We start from the raw sequence: 23,275 nt of genomic DNA, 5'->3' as shown, positions 1-23,275 counted from the left end.
ATCCCAAGAAACTGTCTATGGAAGAAACTAGAGAGATGGGACATAGATAGAAGACTGTTATGGCTTATAACCCAATTACACCACGGGTCATCGGCTAGAGTGAGACTCACACCTGCGGGAAACCTATCCAACGAGGTCCCAATAAATAGAGGTGTGCGCCAAGGCTGCATTTTGGCTCCACTCCTCTTCAACCTGTTTATTAGTGATATGAAGCTCTTTCTGAATGAGTCTCAAGCCAACATTCATGCCCCCCGCCTAGCCGATTTTCGCTGCCCTTTGCTCCTATACGCCGATGATGCAGCGATCCTTTCCTACTCTAGAGTCGGTTTATGCAGAGCTCTAAAGATTTTTGCGGCTTATTGCAAACTCAACCATCTGACAATTAATCATGGGAAATCTAAAGTCCTGGTCTTTACCAGGTCTCGGAAAACTTACAGCTGGAAATTAGATGGAGTCCAATTAGAACAGGTTTTCAAATTTAAATACCTGGGAGTCTTTTTTCACTACAACCTAAGCTGGAAGCCACAGATACAGTATTTACTAAACAAAGGGAAAACAATACTTTATGCTCTACTCCAATTTTTTGCGGCTGACGGAGCCTCCCACATCCCCTCTGCATTGAAGGTATACCACGCAAAAGTGGTTTCCACCCTCTGCTATGCTGCCCCGCTCTGGGCCCCTGGGTCCAATTTAACATCGCTGGAGACATTGCAGAATCAGTTTCTCCGTCGCCTCCTGAAACTCCCCATGTGTGTGAGCAACGCAGCCATACGTCTGGAGTTAAGGATTGCAACATTGGAGACTGTCATCTGGAAGCGAGTCTTTGGCTATTGGCTGTCCAGCTGGCATAGGCTTCCCGACCATTACCTTTTTCAGTGCCTCTGGCGGGACGAATTTGTTAATCCGTGGGTAGGAAAAATCCATGCCAAACTTCTGAGCATCGGAATTTCCCCAGCGGACTCCCTAAAGATGAACTTACGCTCAGCTAAAAGCCTCATTGAGCAAAGATTAGCAGACATTGAAAATCAACACAACCTTGCCAGAGGTGGGGGTGTCTGCTCCCCCAGGTATCACGGAATAACCCCACCACTTGACCTTCCATCATACATGTCATCTCTTTCATCAGTACCACACCGACTTGCATTTATTCGTGCAAGGTTCAATGTCCTTCCATCGAACCTGCTGAGCCACAGATTTTCCAAGGGTTTGGTGTCTCCGCTATGCGTGTGTGATGGGAAAACTGTTGAATCTCTTCCACATATAATGTTCAACTGTCCCCTACATACCATAGCCAGGACTAAATTCCTGGGCCCTGCTTTACTGCGCTTGGTTAGCAGGCCTGTTGAGTCACACGCCGCACTGCTTTTGCAGGATACAGATCCTTCTGTTACTCTGCAGGTGGCGAGATTCCTGAATGCGGTTATCTCACACGCAAAAACCACCAAAAAACAACAACATCAAAATCTAATCGGACAGTTATGATGAGAGTGCATGTCGGATCTCGTCTTCAGTTTTCCTTTTCTGTGAACCGTCCCTTGGAGCTCTCCGGGCCACATCCTGTTACTTGGCTCTGCCCAATGACCCACCCTTGCATCGCAGTGCTCACCTTCTGTTGTCAGATATTTCGGTTTTTAAGCCTTTGTGCTTTTTATGTTTGTACATATTTTATGGGCTAATAGCCGTAAATAAATAAATAAAATAAATAAATTTTTTATGCTGTCAGATAACAGGCCAGACCTGTTATCATTTTATTTGGAGCATATTATTTGCTACTGCGGAGTTATGATCCATGCACTGCAACCACGGCGGAAGAAAGCCATGTGGCTAGGCTAGCTATAAGAACATCATGTCAGAGACAACGTAGAAAAACCCCACATTCTTAAATAACTGCCCCATTATGAGTAAACCCAGCACAATTTGAAATAAGAATGCCATTCACCTTCTAGTAATAAAAGGCATCTCAGGAGAGGCAAGATTTGTACAAGGCTCTATGCATGTTTGTTTTTAAACTATTTATTTATACATGTGTGTTTGTTATCAAGTGTTCCCATATCAATTTTCTAATCTGCTCTCTCACATATCTCTCAAACACATGCAGTGGTGCCTTGGTTTCTTGAATGTCTCTGTTGATGAACGTTCTGGAACCCAAACGCCAAAAACCCCGAAGTAAATGCTTCCATTTTCAAAGGCGCCTCGGAAATCAAACAGCTTCTGCTGCATGTTTTTCAATTTTCTCAATTGATTTTGCAAACCACCCTTTGCGCCCCCGGTTTTTGAATGTATCAGAACTCGAATGTTTTTATGGAACTGATTACGTTTGTGAACTGAGGTACCACTGTAGTATGACTGACCTTCTCCCATGAAAAAGGTGGCTCGTGGCTATGACACCATAGGCATTTCGTTGGCATGTGAAAGCTGGGGCACAGAGGAAAGTTATAAAAGGAATCAACAGTGGCAAACTCTGCCCTTGCACCAGTGCATAAGTATATTATTAAATGATTGCTTTAAAAAAACCCCACACACCTTCAGACTCCCTCTCACTCTTCTCAGTTTACTGTTGTTTCAACACTAAGGATCTAATACTTGAGCCTTCATGCCAACCATCTGTGAAATTTTACTTTATCAAGCTATTTCACAGAGCCATTTCATGCAACTGCATCCATACCCTTTAAAAACAACAACATTGCACTTAAATAAATAAATATTGTGGAAGGAGAGGGCTGGAATTACTTGTAGCTTACAGCTAAGCAGCTTCATTTGGAGGTGTGAAAACTACACCAGGAAGCCAGTAATATTAAAGACAAGCACACAGAACAACTTTATACCTTCCCTGCTACTTCAAGATGAAAACCCAGATGTTATATACTCAAGTTGCTAGATTTTGTGCTGACATGATGGATATTTGTCACAGGATGGTTTGTGCCACAAACCAGGCTCAAAATGCAAGTCCTGTGCTCCTTCACACTCCCTCCCTTATAGCCGCTTTTAACTGTTTGCTGTTGTTTCTCTCTTTTTAAATTATGTATGATACATTCACCTTTTAACTACTAGTTTTTAACCCCTTACCTATTTTAAGTCTTATTTCTTCAGTTTATCTGTACCGCATGTTTCATCTTATGCCAGTCTGTGACTGAAATAACGTTTGACACTGATACTCTTACAGACAAGTCTTCATTACAGCCAACCAGTATTTTGTGAATGGCACTTCGGGGAAGCAACATATTTTTTGGCCGGAGACAGAGAAAGGGGAAGGGGAAGGGAGGCCAAATATAATTTCTTGGACATCTGGCCTGCTACCCCCTAAGCAGAAGCAAATATTTCACTTCAGCTGGAAAATTCTAAACAGGAGTTCAAATGGAATATTGTAGCAGGTGAAATTGAAAACTCTGGGTAGATAAGTGGCTGCATAGCATACATTCCCCTCTGGCACTTTTTAATCAGGAATACAGGACTCTTAGGTAGAGGTAATATCACAAAGTTACATTGGATTATATGGTGCAAGTATTAACCTTGCATGGGTAATAAATTATTTTTCCTCCCATTTAGAACACAGACATCTGTGCTGAGGGGTATGCCTGGATATTTCCACATGAGGACACGTGGCTAATATAAAATGAGCAGCTAACCCCCTGAGCAGCAATAACCTAAGACAAAGCCTATCTAATAAACCAGCTGTAAATATTCAGAAACAGCAGACAATGCACTGAGCCATGTATGAAATTAGCTTAATACAAGCCAGTGGATTCCGGTGTGGATACCAATGTGAAAATCATCTTAGGAAGAGGACAAATACTGAAAGCAGGAGGGGCAGATGGTGTTCATGAACAAGCAAAACTGAAACACAGTATTATGACTTTTTTGTTCACAGGAAAACTCCAGATAATAATAAAAAAGGCACCCTGTGTTGTGTTTAAAGTTTCAAAGCCCGGTCTCCCTCACCTGGGCTTATGTAACTGTGGCTTTACTGGTCAACATCTAGCAAGGTATGTGGCAGCTTCTTAGATTTCTATGTACCGGCAGATTTTAAGGCTACAGCCAAGGAAGAGCAGATGGATGCTTTAGCCGAGATTCCAGCAGCTTAGGAGGAATAACCACTTTTTAATATTATGATCCTTTCAACAAGCTAGGTTAAAATAAAAGGCGTGGCTACCCACTCAGTTGCTTTGATCTGCTGAACTGGAAGTGTTGCAGGTGCTACATAATGCCTGTTGTGCTCTTGCACAAAAGCAATTAGTAAGGTAGCACCTACATTTTGGAGTTCCCTGCCTGCCTACTGACACCAGGCAGGTGCCTTCACTGTACTCTTTTTGGTGCCTGTTAAAAACAATTTTGTTTTGGCAAGCCTATCCAGGCATGCAGAAGCTGACACATGTTTGAATCTGTTTTTAGCTTAATTGTTGGTTTTATTTATATTTTGGTGTTGCTGTTCTTGTTGTTGTTCAAAAAAAAGCACCTGTTTTAAACTTTGTCTTTTACTGACAATTTTACCGTTTTAGAGGTAAATAACTAAATACATAAACCACTAAATAAATAGAGTCTAAAGCATTTGCAGCATTTGTAGGTTGGGAGGGGGGAGACAACAGGAGGATTTCAGCACCACCCTGACTCATTCCATCTGCACAAGCACTGCAATGTGCACAGACAGAACTCTCTCTCCCCCCCCCCCCACGTGTTGCTGCTCTGCAGGCACTCCCAACCCCTTAGAGCTACTTTGGGGGCGCATAGAGGGAGGAGATGGAGAGTGAAGTCCCATTGTGTTAGCCGTAGCCCTTATGCAAGGCTATCACAGATGGGACTTCTTGGGTGAATCCCACCCAACATGGATGACATTATACAGGTGTATAAACGGGGGCGGGGGACAGGAATTCAGGGGGACTGAGTTCCCCTTACCTTAAAAAAAATAAGTAAATATTATGTTTGTGTGGGGGATATACACCCAATGCCTGAGCCAAAAATCCACCTATATCTGTAAAGTCGTGGCCATTTCTAATCTACCTATATCAATAAAGTTGTGGCCATTTCAAATCCAGATCATTGTCTGCTTTAGCTTATTAATCACATCTTACATCTAGCCACATGGGACGCGGGTGGCGCTGTGGGTTAAACCACAAGCCTAGGACTTGCCGATCAGAAGGTCGGCGGTTCAAATCCCCGCGACAGGGTGAGCTCCCATTGCTCGGTCCCTGCCCCTGCCAACCTAGCAGTTCGAAAGCACATCAAAGTGCAAGTAGATAAATAGGTACCGCTCCAGCAGAAAGGTAAACGGTGTTTCTATGCGCTGCTCTGGTTTGCCAGAAGCAGCTTAGTCATGCTGGCCACATGACCCGGAAGCTGTACGCCGGCTCCCTTGGCCAATAAAGCGAGATGAGCACCGCAACCCCAGAGGCGGCCATGACTGGACCTAATGGTCAGGGGTCCCTTTTCCTTTACCTTTACATCTAGCTATGGCCCGGGGGGGTGGGTGGAATAGCACTGCGACTGGGCCTGCATTAAACAAACAAACTTTGTGGTGAGCCCCCCCCCCCACTTTTTTCCAGAAAAAAAGAACAGCTTATAAGGTTATGAATGGTGTGGCGATACTGGCTAGAGAACTTTCTTTCATAAAAGAACTTGGAATCAGCCAATGAAATTGATTGGAAGTTATGCTCAGAAGAGACGAAAGGAAGTACTTTTTCATGTAACCTGTAGTCTCAAGTTCCACTGCTTTTGAGGTGAACTGGAAATGAGCCACAGGCTCACGAGACATTTTTCTTTCCGCATCAACAAGCCATGCTTCCAAAACCAGAATCAGGAACCCACCTTAAAACCATTGCTTCTGCACCTGGTTTGGAAGGCAAGAGCTAATCAGATGCTGCCATTTCAAATATTACAGTATATCTATGGTTACCATGAAACTACTAACTGAAGCCATGTGCAAGAGGGGAGGAAGGAGACTGAAACCTATTTCCAATTCATCAAACCGTGTTTTGAGGGAACATTTAAATTGAGCTGTCATTAGCAGATGGAATGTTCTGTCATAATGTAATAATTGCTGCTAGTTTGCGTGGCTTTTTTGATACGGTAACCAAAAGTTATGAACATTGGGCGGGGGCAGAGTTTATTAAAAAATAATAATTAACTGAATTTCTGTGCCATCTATAGCACCAAATGGCCAGTTTTCAGATTTTACATTCTTTTCCACTGTGCAGAAGGCATAGAGCTGAATAACTAATGGAGAAAATTCTCCACAAAGCAGACTGCTGTACCAGATACAGATTTTCTGAGCAGTTCATAATTCAGCTCCCATGTTAAACAAAAAGAGACAGCTGTGATAATGAAAAGGAGACCCCCTGGGGGGGCGGGGACACAGGTATGTAACGGGCATGACTAGCTACTTTGTATTATAGTTGCTCTCCGGTAAGGAAAGACAGTATGCTTTTGTTTTTAATTTCTGAGTAAATATTTGTGCTTGTAGAGCTTATTTGCACACACACACACACACACACACACAGACACAGACACAGACACACACACACACACACACACACAGCTAGAAACTACCAAGCCTATATCTATTCTCACCCAGGGGACACGATAGAAAGCTAGACCATGAGCAAATACAGACAATACACTTTATAACAGAGAAACCATTCCAGGAATGAAAGATATACAATGGTACCTCGGGTTACAGATGCTTCAGGTTACAAACGCTTCAGGTTACAGACTCCGCTAACCCAGAAATAGTACCTCGGGTTAAGAGCTTTGCTTCAGGATGAGAACAGAAATTGCGCAGTGGCAGTGGGAGGCCCCATGAGCTAAAGTGGTACCTCAGGTTAAGAACAGTTTCAGGTTAAGAACCAACCTCTGGAACGAATTAAGTTCTTAACCCGAGGTACCACTGTAATCAGCCTGACTAGAAATTACAATAAAAGACTAGCCTATCAGTCCAAGTGACACCACACCACAGCATAAATTTTCGCAGCACGACTGTGGGTGGGTGAGTAGGACTTCAAAATCTGAGTTTTAAAACCTGTGATATTTTCAGCCACAACTAGTAAACTTTCAGTCAAAGCTAGGATGGGGAAGGGAGGGGAGAGAGTGTTAAAGCAAAACACCCCAGTTACTTCAGAGGCTAAGTGTATAGAATTCACTGGGAGATATTTGCATCAGTATTTGAGGTAAACACACACAAAGGCACAACATAAAGGTCCACACATTAGCCTCTAAAAGTGGTGTCATGGTTAAAAAGCCTCTGTACAGACGACAACAACAACACCACCAACAACAAACATTATTACGGTCGCAGACCAGCACAGCCCGTACAGAAATTTACACCACTTGATAACTTGTGATATTAGTGATAAACTTCTTTAAAAAATAAAAATGCTTTGTTTTGTACATCTCACTATTTCTGTGTCTTTATGCCACACTCTCACCATTTTTGTGCCTTTATACAAAAACACATTTCAGAAAGGGGAACGCTTTCTGGAGCCAGCTATGCTTATCATACAATAAGCAACAGAAAATGATAAAATTCAGAGCACATAACATCTCCAGAGATTTAGCAGAAAGAATGCCATTTTTATACTGCTCAGTGTATAAACAAACTTTTAACCAGAATAGATAATGCCTAATGCACTTCTTCTGCCCATTAGAATTAAGTTAGCTACTTCCTTCTCCGCAACATATGCAGCTCTTAGTCTGAAATGCCAACTGCATTCTGACACACAAGGGAAGATCCTGCACAAATAATAATAATAATAATAATTTATTATTTATACCCCGCCTATCTGGTTGGGTTTCCCCAGCCACTCTGAGCTGCTTCCAACAAAATATTAAAATACAACAGAGCTACCTTCATTCTCTTAGTCCAGGGGTCAGCAAACTTTTTCAGCAGGGGGCCGGTTCACTGTCCCTCAGACCTTGTGGGCGGCTAGACTATATATATATATATTTGGGGGGGATGATGCAAGAGCACCACGAGCCCCGGTTGCTGCTTACCTGTGTCTTGTGAGCGGCAGGGGCTGGCGGCGGCGGGGGGACGATGAGCAGTGCACGAAAGGGCTCTGGAGAGGGGCTGCTTAAAATGGCAGCCACTTGAGCACTGCTGCTGCTGGCACCAACAAAGCCCAGCCCCCTTCCTCCTCTGGGCAGGGCAGGGAGAAGCCAGGAGGAGGGAGGAAGGAGCCGCCACCACTACCACCACCGCCGTGTGAGGGAGAGGGAAAGAACACACATGTCGGCGATCCACGCGGCGATTTCCGGACCGTCCGCAGACCGGATCCAGAAGGCAATTGGGCCTGATCTGGCCCGCGGCCCTTAGTTTGCTGACCCATGTCTTAGTCACTTCAGCACAGGGAGTCAAGACCACAGACTGCATCCATCCACACAACAAAATGTGTATTGTGCCAACTGGTTGAGGCCAGTGGACAGTGAATCCAATCCTCTGGTTCAAATGTGGGCTGTGAACTCACAGGGTTCATAGCTCACAATTGGCCTCAAGAACCACCCAGCACACTGACTTAGAGAAGAGGTGCCAGGAAGTTAACAAAATAGGAACAGATTGCAAGAATGCATCCTCCAGGTTACTTGGGGGTGGGGTGGGGACAGAGATTGGAATAGGTAATCAGAGCAAGAGATGAAGTAAGAGCTCAGTATGAGTTGGGAGCTTGTTGGAGCAAACAATGTTTTTCCTAGGAGCTGTCCCAGGTACTGAAGAACCTGGGCTTGCATTAATATGAATACAACTTGCTGCTTCTGTGTGTGAGTTTGCAGTCTGTGGACCAGTGTTTTTAATCTCAGTACCTGGTATTAAACTGGATGGGGATCCAGAGACACTTCTGGACAGGTAGGACAACCTGCATTCTCCCTTCCCATTCACCTTCCCAATGGGAAGCTACAGGTTTGTGCAGGACTAGCAGTGAGGAAAGAACACACATGCACAGATACACTCCCGTGCACAACCAGTCGACCATCAACATACCTCTTTGCTGGGTTTTAGCTCTTCAAGGTTCTTTTTTTTGGGGGGGGGATGTTGAAAGAGATGCAATTTTTTTGGCGAGGACTAGCAATAACATATATATAGAAATGACGAAGGAGTGGGATAGGTCAGTTCAGTTCTACTGTTAAACCTTGAGAAACTTGCAGTGACAGCTAGCTGGATTTTACAGTCAACAAGAGTCGTCAGATGGAAAGCTATCTAAGAACTGTAGTCAGAAGCTAGTGTTTGTTTCTAAATGCACTTTCTGAAGAAATTGGATCTCAACCAGCCTGTCCTAGGGATTTTAAGCACTTTATTTGTATCTTGAAATTGATTTTGGGGGCTCTGTCTCTGTTCCTTTAACAACGGCTGAACACAGAAATTTAGCCATCCTTTCCATAATAGGAAAAGCTCTACCAGTTTACCAGTAATTTCTGAGTTTTAGGCTACTTTTTAAGACACGTGGGCAAAAACATGCGGAATAAAGATAAGGTTTATCTCATTCACACTCTCTCAAAAGTACAACTTGATCCTATGCTTCCTTACTTAGCTGTAGGGAGGTGTGCACAAGATTGTGACCTTTAGTAATAATCATAGTAATATATTTGCACTTGCCCATCTGACAAGGTTGCCCCAGGCACTCTGGGCAGCTTCCAACATATATAAAAACACAACAAAAAACTAAAAAGCATTCCTATACAGGGCTGTCTTCTAAAGGTTATATAGTTACTCATCTCATTGCTTTAATAGGGGAGAAAAATTAAGGATCATATTCAAATAATTTTGAGGTTGCATGAACTTACCTTTAATGGCAAAGTGACCAAGAAGTATATTTGTTTCTGTGTAACACTCAGCAGTGTGGTGCTGCTCCCTTTGAAGATTTGGACAGAAAGTTCCATAATAATTATGCTATAAAATGACGTAGCATCACTTTGTGGGAACATTCGGTCCAAATTGATACAGGGAAGGCTGTCAGGCTGCTGAGGGCACCCAAATTGCAATGGTGTCAAAGTTTCCTCCTTTTTTTTTTTAAAAAAAAAGGGGGGACACCTTCAGGAACTTCATCTGTAAATGTAAGCCCACCCTCACCTGAAAATTCTTAGATTCTCCCTAAATATTAATCCAATATTCAGGCAGGGGCGTTCTCACCTTATCCCCACCTCTGAAAGTAATGAAAAAGTCTGGGCTGATTGCTTCTCTGCCCAGCACTACAAAATGCCCTTAGGCGTGTCACTTCCATATGAATGTGGTTCACATAATTATTTCTGAAGTGCTGAAATCACCAGGAGATGATTCTCCTAAATTTTCATGGAAGCACCCTATGCAGTAGAATCATAAGTTACTGTGCTGAGTAAGCCAATTGCCATTATTTTAAACATTCTTTATTCATTTCTACACTGCACTGACAATATATGTGTGTGTGTGTGTGTGCAACATACAGAATCTCAAATGAAACCCAAACAGCATAGCAAATAAAATCAAGCAGCACACACTAAAATAAACCAAAACACAAAATGGGTCATCTGACAAGGATATAAAAACTGTATGTTATTTTCTTAAGAGGGCTTGTTGAAATTAAGTCTCAAGCTGACATGGTAGCATCGTGTGCCAGTACTTTCACAAAACCACTTTACTATTTTTAAAAATCTCAAGAGGGGGAGGGAAGTCATGTGAACGAGCCATGTCACTGAATGCTAATTACCTAGCTGTTACTTTGCTCGTAATACAGAATCTATGAAGAAATTGACAGAGGAGAGCAGCCGGCTCATTCAACCTCCAGCCATTTAATCCAGTGCAATATGGGACTCATTACAGGAATTAATATCTTGCACTCTTTATTCCTCTGCCCACAGCGGCTGGCCTACTTATGTGAATCGAATATGTGACACTGCTTGTTTCAAGTCTCCCTCCCTCATCTTTTGGATATTAAGATACCGTACATCTAAACAATTAACTGCTTTAAATTTAGCTTTCCCTTAAATTACTTTCTTTCTTGTACACATACAGTATTTCTATATCCCCCCCACTGTCTTTTGTATTTTGCAATGGCAGCTCCACTAAAAGCTTATTATACAGGGGGTTCAGGTTAGAGGGGGAGAGCTAGGTGGATTGCAATTATTCCTTCAAGGGATGAGTTTTTGTTGCACAGGCTGTACAATTAAGTGGAAGTTCCTGTCTATATTTTTCTCTTGTACTCATGGAGAAATCAATAAGAAATAAGGCTGCTTGTTATTTAGTGACCTTTAATTGTCCTGCAAGTATCAGGGAGTCTGTATCCACCACTAGTTTATTAAAATTTGTAAGAGTGGCTGGCAGTAAGATATGAAGTGTTCTAAAGGGGGGGAAATGTTTTGAAATTGAGATCAGGGCATTAATACAGGGAGATAATGGTAGAGGACTCAGATTATGCGATAAGAAAGCAACGGCATTTCCTTTAGAAGTTTACATACTTCTTAACAAATCCTTTGTTTATTTTAACATGATTATTCTTAAGACGAAGTATTATACTAGTTAGTTAAGACTCCAGAGTGACGTATTTTCAACTGGAACACATTTCATTTTTAAGTGACATAGGCGCAATAAAAGGATGCTATTAACTAATTATTGTCTGAAGTTTAGCACCAGGTTATCTACAAGAAGGAAAGCAGTAATGTGTGTTAGTGATTTCCTTCAGAAGATATTACCAATATCCTGATGCAGAGTGTACATTCTGTTGCTATCAGTAGATGAAAATGATTCATAAGAAAGCTTAATATTACACAAAATAAGATTTAGCATTTCAATAAAGATTCAACTAAAAGACTTCTGAGATTTATGAAGAAACATCCTAGACTGCAAGTTTCAGAGGCACAAGAGTCCTTCTTCAGAAAGCATGTTGTTAAGACGAAATAAACATTTAGTTTATCATGTATACACACAAGCCATGTTGTGAAGTTCAGAGTTTAAACTACAACTTGCTGCACGTTTAACTAATCACTCCAAGTTTTTATTAATTGGGCGTAAGCAATTTCAATATATTCTCCCTAATTAAATTGATCATAACGGACCAAAGAGTGCTACATACTGTACTGCTATGATCAACGACAACAATGAGACCTGGAGGTGATGCTGTTAGAAACTGAACTGAAAAATGACAACAACAAATGGCCATTTAGCTACTGGCTAAACATATTCCGCTTTCGTGTCAGTAACGTTTTGGACAGAGAACTTTGCAAATGAAATTGAGCTGAATGCATTGATGGATTTCCACTTCGTGAATCCAATGTTTCCTCTGTTGATTGAGGACCAAGTACATAGCACCTAATGTTGTGTAAATGCTGATCACTCATAGGGAGGGAGGATCGACTCCAGCCCACTATGAACCGGTGATCAGCTGTGGCAAAACTGATAGTGCTGACCATCTGCGCATGAAGTGGATCTTTGGATCAGGGACTATAACTATAAATCCTAGCTTAGATTATAGGAAATATAGGAAATATAGGAAATAAAGTGATCACAATACAGCAAGGTTAACTTGGGATCACAGTGGCATACCCGTTTTTCAAATGTTCTGCTACAACTTGTTTTGAATGTACATATTTATTGTCAGATAAAGATGTCAGACCATACAATAGATTCTCCATTATCTGACGTGATTCTCCAGAATTCATGGTGCCTTTCATGTGAGTGTGGTTAGATGTAGTGCACAGAGTACTAGGCCTCAACATAGGATAAAGGTAAAGGGACTCCTGACCATTAGGTCCAGTTGTGACCGACTCTGGTGTTGCGCTGCTCATCTCACTTTATTGGCCGAGGGAGCCGGCATACAGCTTCCGGGTCATGTGGCCAGCATGACTAAGCCGCTTCTGGCGAACCAGAGCAGCGTACGGAAACGCCGTTTACCTTCCCGAAGGAGTGGTACCTATTTATCTACTTACACTTTGACATGCTTTCGAACTGCTAGGTTGGCAGGAGCAGGGACTGAGCAACAAGCGCTCACCCCGTTGTGGGGATTCAAACTGCCGACCTTCTGATCGGCAAGTCCTAGGCTCTGTGGTTTAACCCACAGCGCCACCCGCGTCCCCCAACATAGGATAAGCAGGTTCGAATCTCAGCTCAGCCATGAAGCTCACTGGCACACTTGTGACAGTCACTATCATTCATCCAGAGGCAGAGTTAGGGGCGCACGACCAGTTCGGTCGCACTAGGCACAGAGCCCATTGGGATTTTTGACTATGGGCTATTTGATACAGCTTCCCACAAAGCAATTAAGGAGCTGGCCAAAGGCGAAGAAGACTGAGCAGAGGGAGTTTTTCTGCCTAGAGATATGGAGCCTTGGATACAACTCTGCTATTGGTCAAGGTCTCCACACAGGCATGATGACTCATGACCTTCCTTGTTGGTTAGTTGGTCGGTCAGTGTGTGTTCTGAGAGTCGTCTGGAGTTTGTTCAGTGAGAGAGTTAAGATCCGTGTCTGTATCCTGTATATAGTAACTTGTAAGTCTGCTGTAAATAATAAACACCTATAAGTAACCAAGTTGTAACAGCGTCTTGTTCCTGCTCCATTCTACCTGCCTGCAACTGATTGCTTCTGGAAGTCTGTGTATGCTCTGCTATATTCAACAGGCTCTGGCTAAGATCCTGCAACAGGTTAAGGTTGCGAAACATCAATAGAGCCTTGGGGGCACCACAGCTACAATGTATAATGGGAAATGAGAGGCAGGGAGACCAAATTTTGGCATCACACGGGATGCCGCTGAATTTTGAGATCCCAAGGTCGGCATTATGTAGACAAAGTGCTATGTTATGGTGACCATATATGCATCCCTGAACTCCTTAAGAGTAAGGGCGGGGTAAAAATGTAACATAATAATTTCTGTGTGAGCAGCGTTCCCACCTGAATGTTTGCAAACCATAGAATTTAGATGACAATATAGTCAGTTGAAAAAGAAGTCACTAATTCTATGGTCTTTCAGGGATTGCCATCAGAATATTTATTCACATCTTGTAAATATCAGAATCCCTGGTATATGCTGTCAGCTCTTGGCAGAGACAAACATGCACACAACATTCTAAAATTTGTAGCAGAGATACTTAAAACCTCATACCGTGACAAAATGTATAAGGAAAATGCAATTGTCCCTGACAGAAGCCACTGTAACATCACTAACAAGAGCCTTAGATTGACCCATATGCTATAAAATATCCCACAATCACTCTTTGTGAGGTACATTTCCACTGGCTTTTGAACAACGCCACAACCTTCCCAACATTATTCCTAAATTAGAGAAACTCAGAAGGATGGTGGAAAGGATGAACTGAACCTTCCTTCTTTTATGCATGTTTTTTTGAAGCAGAATGTTTTAAAGCGGAGGCACATAGAATCCAGCTTTGGCTTCATGAATTTTTCATCTTGAAGGCCCACAAATATTACCAAAAGTCATGTTTGATTTTTTGTGCGATGAATTTTGAATTTCCTCTGGTCAACAAACAGCAACTTGGTAAGAGGGCTTCCCTTGGAACTGTTAAAAAAGCACACTAATAGCCAATGTTTAGATTTAGCTCTGTTTACATATTTGATAAGGACTTCTGTAGGAGAATGAATAAAGCTCCAATTTCTTCTGTGGGAAGATTAGCCAAACATAAATGATCTGTAAGACAAGCATCTATAGAGGGGGTTGTGATGTGCCACTATCAATATATTAAAATGCTTAGGCCTTGCTGACTCATGAACTGATGAGGATATAAAAATGAACAGACATCCAGAACAGTTACGAAGCACACCTGCATTCGAGGACAGTAAGGCCAACAGTGGAATATCTGTCTATCAATCTCTCGCCTTTGAAACCCGGGACATGGAAGTCACACTCATAACAGTGCCTAGATGCAAAACACAGGACGCTGGGCTGGTGGAGTGATGGTACTCAGGGACAAAGAATCCATTAAAAAAAAATTTTTGCCTGGGGGCAGCAAAAACCTTGGATTAGCCTAGATATGCAAACCTCTTTCCTCCGCTGTCCAGTCCTGTTTCTTGCCTCCCTTTCTGTCTAATTGATTCCAAGCTTGAACAGCTTTGGAATTAATTAAAACTGCATGGTATCATCATCATAACTAGCATGACAGGCAAAGACAGCATGAACAGCCTTGGCCCTGCGTGAAAGGAAACTGGTGGGGTGAAACCAGAGCACAGCAGCCAGATGTCATTGTAGGTTGGGAATGGAAGCGGGAGCACACCTGCCCAGGCACCCACCAGTGACTCTTCAGTGTGCCATTGTTTAGTGCAGCAGAAGAATAATGTAAGCAAACACTCAGCAAAGACAGAAGTTTTACTGATATGATTTTATCCCGCCTTTCCACATTAATTTGCTAGAGACGTGGATCATTCCATATCCCCCTCTCTGCATTTCTAACATATGATGCAACAACCACCTCCAAACTTTCCTGGGAATACATCAGAAAAAAGGTGGTCTATACAGACAATTACTGCAGAAAAATACGTTTATACTCAGAACATAAATAAGACTCCCTTTCAAAACATTGGTTAATCTTGCTGGCTTTAACTTTTCCCAGTCCCAAACACTAGGTAAAACTTGCAGAATAGAAGGCTTGATTTAAGGAGGGAAATCCCAAGTACCGTATTTTTCGCTCTATAACACGCATCTGACCATAACACCCACGTAGTTTTTAGAGGAGGAAAACGAGAAAAAATATTCTAAATGAAACAGTGGATGTATGATTTTTCTGGTTCATGCTGTGGCCACAGACATGTGATCTGACAGTGAGTTTGGGGTAGCCCAATGCAAAAATCCTGAGGATCCATGTGGATCCGTGCTTTGTAACCACGTTTTAAGTGGGGAGGGAAGGAAAAGAACTCAAGGGACAAGGAGCTTTTCTGCGGGGAGGAGGGAGGGAAAGAGCACTGTTGCTTTAAAGGTATACTTAAGGTATTTGCCCTGTGCCTGGGTTTTTTTTCCCATTTAACAGTTTGCAGCCTTTTCCTTCCGCTCCTTGTTTTGAGGCGGAATAGATTTGAGCAAGTGAGGAGGACTTGGATTGCAGCTGTGTAAAAGTGCTCCTCCTTGCAGCCTGAAGGATAAGCAGCCAACTGCAGCAATAGAATGGAGCACAAAAAAGCGATAGGGGCACTAGGACCCAGACAATGCTCAAATCTATCCTGCCTGAAAACAAGCTGCTCCAGCCCAGCCGATCAGCTGAGACGCGGGGATTTGCGAAGTTTTCCCCTCTCCCTCAAGCCCTCCCCAGCCTTTTTTTTTACTTCCTGGTTTTCACTGCGCTCGAGGTTGGTTTTATTTTGCTGCTGGTTGCTTAAATTTTATCTTTCCTGCCGTCTCTCTGCAGCCTCATTGCTCTGTTTAGAGAGCGCGCAGACCTTTGCTAGCGTCTGTCCCTCCTCCCGTGTAAGCGGCAGCCGGCTTTGCTGCTATGGCTCTCCTTCCCTCCCTCCTTCCTGGCTCCAGGTCGCTTTAAAGAAAGCAAAGTGAGAGCCTCGTAGAGCGTGTAAGTGGCTCCCGCTTTGCCTGACTGACGGCAGCCATGGCTCTGATCCGTGCATTCGCTCCTTAACACGCACAGGCATTTTCCCTTACTTTCTCGGAGCAAAAAAGTGCGTGTTTTGGAGCGAAATTTACGGTACTCATTTAAGCGTTAAAAAGAAAGGTCACATTTAGGATTTTTTTAAATACAAAATCAAGACAACTCAATCTCATTTACTGCTGAAATTCCTTAGAACTGCTTGTTCTAAATGTGCTCAAGGCAAAATCCAAGGCATTTCCTAAAGTGGTTCTTTAGAATTTGTTTACAAGAGCCTAATGTGGGTTTCCCCCCCATATTTAATTAGTTGTACTCAGGAGAGACTCAATGAAATTAATGGACATGACTGAGGTCCATTAATGTCACTGGATCTACTCTGCAAAGGATTAACATTGGATAGAACCTTTGGGTAATGTTACATAATTCCTGAGCAAATAAGATTTCGATCCGAGAACTGCAAAACAATAAAAAATTCCTGAATAAGTGAGAATGTCACAAGGTTCTTTTCTGAGTACCACCTCAAACCGAGGTATGGAGGGTGATCACATGAGAAATAGCCTTTTCAGTAATGGCCCCCTGGCTGTGAAAATTCCGTCGTCAGGACAGCCTCACCTGGTGTCTACCTTAATGTCTTTCCAGCACCAGGCAGAGACCTATTGTTTCAGAGGTCTTCTATCTATCTTATCTATCTATCTATCTATCTATCTATCTATCTATCTATCTATCTATCTTTCTATTTTTATTTAATTAATCTGGGCATTTATACTATGGCTGTTTTAGTTTTGTGGAATTTATCTCTTTGGCTTTCTGTTGCAATCAAAACTGTTTCTGTGATGATTTACTCTCTAGATATTTGCTTTGGAATGGCTATACAGTGGTACCTTGGGTTACATACGCTTCAGGTTACAAACTCTGCTAACCCAGAACTTTGCTTCAGGATGAGAACAGAAATCGTGCTCCAGCGGTGTGGCAGCAGCAGGAGGTCCCATTAGCTAAAGTGGTGCTTCAGGTTAAGAATGGACCTCCGGAAGGAATTAAGTATTTAACCCGAGGTACCACTGCATTGTGAACCTCCCTGTGCTCTTCAGAAGAAGGGTGGTATACAAACTTAATAAATAATAAAAAACTAGACTGTTTTCATAGTTTTATCTGTTACTTTATCGGTATTTGTTTTCTTGGAATTGTGGTTCTTAATCAGTTTGATTTTCAGTATTGCTCAGAGAACTACTGTTCTTGGGCAATGGACAGATGAAATGAATGAATAGAATAACTTAGAAGACTGTCTCTAACTAAAGTTGTACGAAGAACAGACGCTTTTAACAGGATTCTACTACAGTAAAATTCGGCCAGATAATTACATTTTCCAGAAGAGATTCTGCTCCTGTGTGACATTCCTGTCTTCTGCCCAAGTATTTTGTTCTAAGCCATGATGCATCAAAGCATGCCTTTAAATAAAAATAGTCAGATGGGTACTCTTCTAAATTCAGTCAACAGGCGGCTCTAATTTTCAGCCTTGAAAAACGTGTCACTTACTTACTTAAGCTTTCTACACTTCCAACCCCTTTCTAAATCCAGAGCTGTTTTACAAACACAACCATGTACTTTAAGCAAACTGCAAGGGCTGCATTTCTCAGCTGTTGCGATCTGATGTGCGTCTTTTACTGCTCCATCTAACCTAGGTTTGTGTCTTGGATTTCCTTTGATACTTTAAAGTGGTAATGTGAGAATAAATGATAAAAGATGTCACTGAAATCCTATGCTGTTCCGCATCTGCCGAGGACAGCTCTAATCCACGAATTATTGGACAAGATAATGGCTTCATTAGCATGCACTTCAGGGCCCTTAATACATCCATTAGTGACAGTTTTGAAGTAGCAGTGCTATGGTGTGTCATTTCCCACTGAGGAAAGCTGAAATTAGTGGGACTCCGAAATGTACAATGGGTGTCAGCTAAATGCCCTCTTGATCATAGGATTGGGGTAGGGGGTTGATTGGAGGAGTGTGGAAAAAGATCTCCAAAGCTCCTTCTCAAGTAAAGTTTCAGACCTCCACCACTCTCCCCCGTCTAGCCTTGACAAGCTTTCAGTTAAAAGATTATTGTCAAGACCCTTGAATGATGTCTCTTTTGAAGGAGAAATGGCAGATGTGTACATGCACACATAACCACTCCTATCATCATCATGTCCGAATCCTGTCATTGTATAGAAAGGCAGGTCACTGCTCTTCTCAAAACGGACGGGCCACTTAATTCACAAATGTCTGTGCCACCTGCTCTTGCTTCTCTGTTACAAGATAAAAAGGACATGCTTCTTGGAGAGGGCTCGCAGATCACGCATGCTGCTCTGGAAGGCTTCCCAACACTGTGTAGTGCATAGCCTCCAACATGTCTCCAATGAAAATGACCATTAGGTCCCTGACCATTAGGTCCAGTCATTCATCTCGCTTTATTGGCCAAGGGAGCCAGTGTACAGCTTCCGGGTCATGTGGCCAGCATGACTAAGCCGCTTCTGGCGAACCAGAGCAGAACACAGAAACGCCGTTTACCTTCCCGCCAGAGTGGTACCTATTTATCTACTTGCACTTTGATGTGCTTTCGAACTGCTAGGTTGGCAGGAGCAGGGACCGAGCAACGGGAGCTCACCCCATTGCGGGGATTCGAACCGCCAAGCTTCTGATCGGCAAGTCCTTGGCTCTGTGATTTAACCCACAGTGCCACCCATGTCCCAATGAAAATAGGGACACCCTATTCAATAATAATAATAATAATAATAATAATAATAATAATAATAATAATAATAATTTTATTATTTATACCCCGCCCATCTGACTGGGTTCCCTAGCCACTCTGGGCAGCTTCCAACATATATAAGAACATAATAAAACATTAAGCATTTAAAAACTTCCCTATACTGGGCTGCCTTCAGATGTATTCTAGAGGTTGCTTCTTGACTCGGGGGTCACATAACTCCATACCCTCCAACATTTATCTGATTAAAATAGGGACATCCTAAGGAAAAGAAGGACATTCTAGGATCAAATCAGAAACCAGGACAGCTTCTGAAATTCCGGGACTGTCCCTGGAAAACAGGGACACTTAGAGGGCCTGGTAGTGGCTTTTCAGAAGGCAAAAGGGGGCTGGAATACATTTCTGTAGAACAGCAGAACACCACCACAGGTGACTGAGGCCGTATTAAATAGTACATTTTACACAATTCTTCAAAGGCAGCATGTAATTCACCATCCAAATTAAAACCGTCCAACCATCCAAATTAAAACTGGCTAGTACAGGAATAGGTGCAGTTGGCACATCATTCAAAGGTGTGTGGAGATGCTCCAAGACAGAGGCGCTACCTGATATTCTGAAAGCTAGGTCCAGGAGCACTCCCAAACTACAAACCTAACTCTTCAGGTGACGTTAGCCTCAGTTAAGGAAGGTAGAATCCCCCATTTAACTACTACAAAACACACACACAACAACAGTTAAGAATACCCAGCCTTTATAGTCTGTGAGCTGGATATTACATGGCTAACTTGCTCAGGGGCTGAACTCTCCTGGCCATTACGCCACTGCTTTCTCCCATGCACAGTAGCTGGAGGTTCCCCAGGCTGAAGCACCCTGTCACACTAACTGAGAGGCGAGTAGTGGTGAGCTTCACATTTAAAGTCATGCCAGCTTACTAGGGAAGAAGCCTGAGAGCAGCACTGCCTTTCCCTGGCCAGAACATCCACCTCATCTGCTGCTACTACTTCCCTAAGCCTCCTGCCCAACTTTTCTCCTGGAGGTCCAAGTGAGATTATTCTCCCAGGGGCCTCTGCAATGTTCTCTCATTCTGTGAAGGGTGCTTTGCTGGCTGAGAAGTGGTGCCTGGATACGGTGCTACTGACTGGGAGAGTACACGGCGCATACTGGTCTTGCCATTTTGCACAGGGTGCTCACTTCACTAAGTTAAATGGGATTCACTTAACCCCCCTTTTAAGTACCTGGCCAAGATCACAGAAAGTCACTAGCTAGAAATCTAAGGCAGATTTGTTTCAGAATGATCACTATCATCAATGATGACTGCATCGTAACAGCTTTAATTCTTCGTGAACTTTTTAAAAAAATGTCACCCATTTTGTTTGAGGTGCTTACAATACATTTTCTATTATGCTAGGCTATCAGGGCTAAAAGGTATCTTACATTCAAAAGGCATGCAAGAGTGGGCAAATAAATGGCCCATTTTCTGCTAGAAAAGTCACTTCAGATATACAACGAATTAAAGAAAATGTTCCATTTAACATTTGTTAAAAAACCTGAAGCATTTTTATTAGGGATTGTAGGGAAAGATCTGCCAAAAAAGCTGAAAAACAACTTCATGTATGTGACAAGGCCTGCGAGAGTTTTAATAGCATAAGGACGGAAGACTGAAGAAACCCCAACTAAATAATCATGGCAAGAAAAATTGATGGATTATGCAGAACTGCCAAAACTGACATACAAGCTACGGGACAAGGATAACTGTGACTTTAAAGATGAATGGGGACCCTTTAAAAGGATTTGAAGACACAACAAAGCGAACTGGACTCCTTGGCTGGTTTTGAATAAACATTCACAAACTTTTTATTGATAACAATCAGCTAAATAGTTTGAGGATCTATACAACTGTGTAACATGCAGAAAACAGCATTTTTAGAGAAATCAAAGACTGGAACTGAGGGAAGTCGGGGGGTGGGTGGGTTCTGTGGGGGGAGGGAGGAAAAATGGGGGGAATAAGGATGATATGTTTCTGGATAATATGTTTTGTTTTAATTTTGAATAAAAAGTTATTTAAAAAAAGGAAAAAAGGAAAAAAAGAAAAGTCACTTCAGGAGAGGGTGGGTGGGAAAAGGCATAGCAACGTACGGCTGACACCACCATGAAATAATCTGCGTGTTTTTATCTCCTCTGAGTGACGGTTGCCACCTGAAGTTCATCCATCGGGAGACGTTAATAACTCATTAACATGGTATAAACTGCTCACCTCAATCAGAATTATCACACACTAAAAACTAAAAAGAAACAACCAACGCAGGTAGGGCTTGACCCATCAGATAAGGCATATGCTGTCACAGAAAAATACTAAATTCAAAACAGTAACCATAATCCTTTGTGCACTTACGTGCACACAAGTCTCTACAGGGTTTAAGTGGAGCTTCATTACACAAGACTGCAACCATTAAGAAGGCAGCATCTAATTTAGGTGTTCCATAATGTTTCCGCCTGTAACATTAATCTTTTCCTAAGTTGCTAGGAGCTGAAGGCAAAAAGCAAAATAATTTCCCCCTGGATTTGACAAACTTAGACATGAGATATTCATGTTCTTCCCCACCTGCAGATAAATAAATATTTGCAAAAAAAATGTAGAATTCCAGAATACATATGGATAAACATGTATTATTGGTGCTCATTAACCTATAATATATAATTTCTTTCCTTGATGATCTTCATTTTGTTATAAGAAGAGCCTCATTAACTGTATTATATTTCCCAACGTTTTTATAAGCATCCAAAGTTATTCTGCAATTAGAGGAGGAAAGTCTGGGTCTGTTGCAACAGCTACTTTCCAAAGTAAAGAAATTCTGTTTGTTTTAAATTAGAACATCTCACATCAACAGCTCCCAATTTTGGTGAGAAATGTGTTATAGCAGCAGCTGAATAAAACAATTCTTTTTCTCAAAATGTCTTTAAGCGCATTGTAAAAAAGTTATAATGCAATACCATGCCCACATACTGCCTACTCCCGATACCTACTACATCGCTATTCTGTTTGTTAGAAAACACAGGGCCTACTGTATTCCAGAAGGAGATTGTAGAACTTGCCCTTAGAATGCTTCAGTTGGTTCCCTCGGCTGTCAAACTGTAGGCTGTCAAACCCATTTTATTTCACCCAGCTTCCAGTTTGCTTTCAAATGTTTGCGCCCCTCCATTTTATTTTCAAACGTTTCATTTATTCTTTCAATATCTAAACGGTTCTTCCTCAGCTTTGATCTGAGGGTAGTTTACAGTCTGGACAACAGTAAGATGCCAATAACAATTTAAAAACCATTATTAAAATGCGCCCATAATGAACAATGTAGGAAGTAGACATTCATCAGTTCACAGCTGGTCTCATCTAGATTAAACCCCTCCAAAGGCATGGGGGGGGAGGCACACCCTTAAATCATTTAACAACATTTTAAAAAGTTTATATTATTAGGCCTCTTGGTTCTGAAGTCCATAAATATAGATTTCTGAACTTGGTTTTATTGTACTTTGATCCTCTTCATTATAAACCATATCAGAGGCCATAAGGAGTGACATATAAAAACAATTAAGAGTCCAACAAGATGGCTTCCATTCTTTTAGGCAATAGTCATGCTTTAGTCCAGAGAGCAGGGACTTGACAGCTTACCCACCACTACTGATCTTTCCCTGCAATGCACAGACAAAGCGCACCTCCCCATGACCCAAGATGAAGCAACCTCCTCGAGCAGCAGAATCCACAGGGGCAGCAGATCAGCTGCTGCTGCTTCTTCTGCAGCTGATGTCCATTTCTGACAAGCAAGCACAGTGTTGCTTCCTGCCCCCACATCCCCATCCCCATTGCGGAGAGAGACCAGCAATCAGAACCTTTCAGGTGTCGCCCTTTCAGCTTAGAGTCCTAGCAAAAGGCAGCCACCCCTGCCCAGCATTGCTTCCTGGTTTTGCAATCATCAAACACAATTTGCACTTATCACTTCCATCCTTGTGTGTGTTTAAGCAAAGAGGTTCACTTACAAGTAAGTGTG

At 42.3% G+C, this 23,275-nt stretch overlaps 1 protein-coding gene across 2 annotated transcripts in view; it reads right to left on the bottom strand.

The window, feature by feature from the left end:
* The window catches only part of KLHL29 (kelch like family member 29), a 424,682-nt gene that overhangs the window by 144,819 nt on the left and 256,588 nt on the right, over positions 1 to 23,275 (bottom strand). The window lies entirely within an intron of this gene.

This window comes from Podarcis liolepis (assembly GCF_965112155.1).
Source record: "Podarcis liolepis genome assembly, chromosome: 3".
Lineage (NCBI taxonomy): Eukaryota > Metazoa > Chordata > Lepidosauria > Squamata > Lacertidae > Podarcis > Podarcis liolepis.
This window is presented reverse-complemented; position numbering and strand designations above follow the sequence as displayed.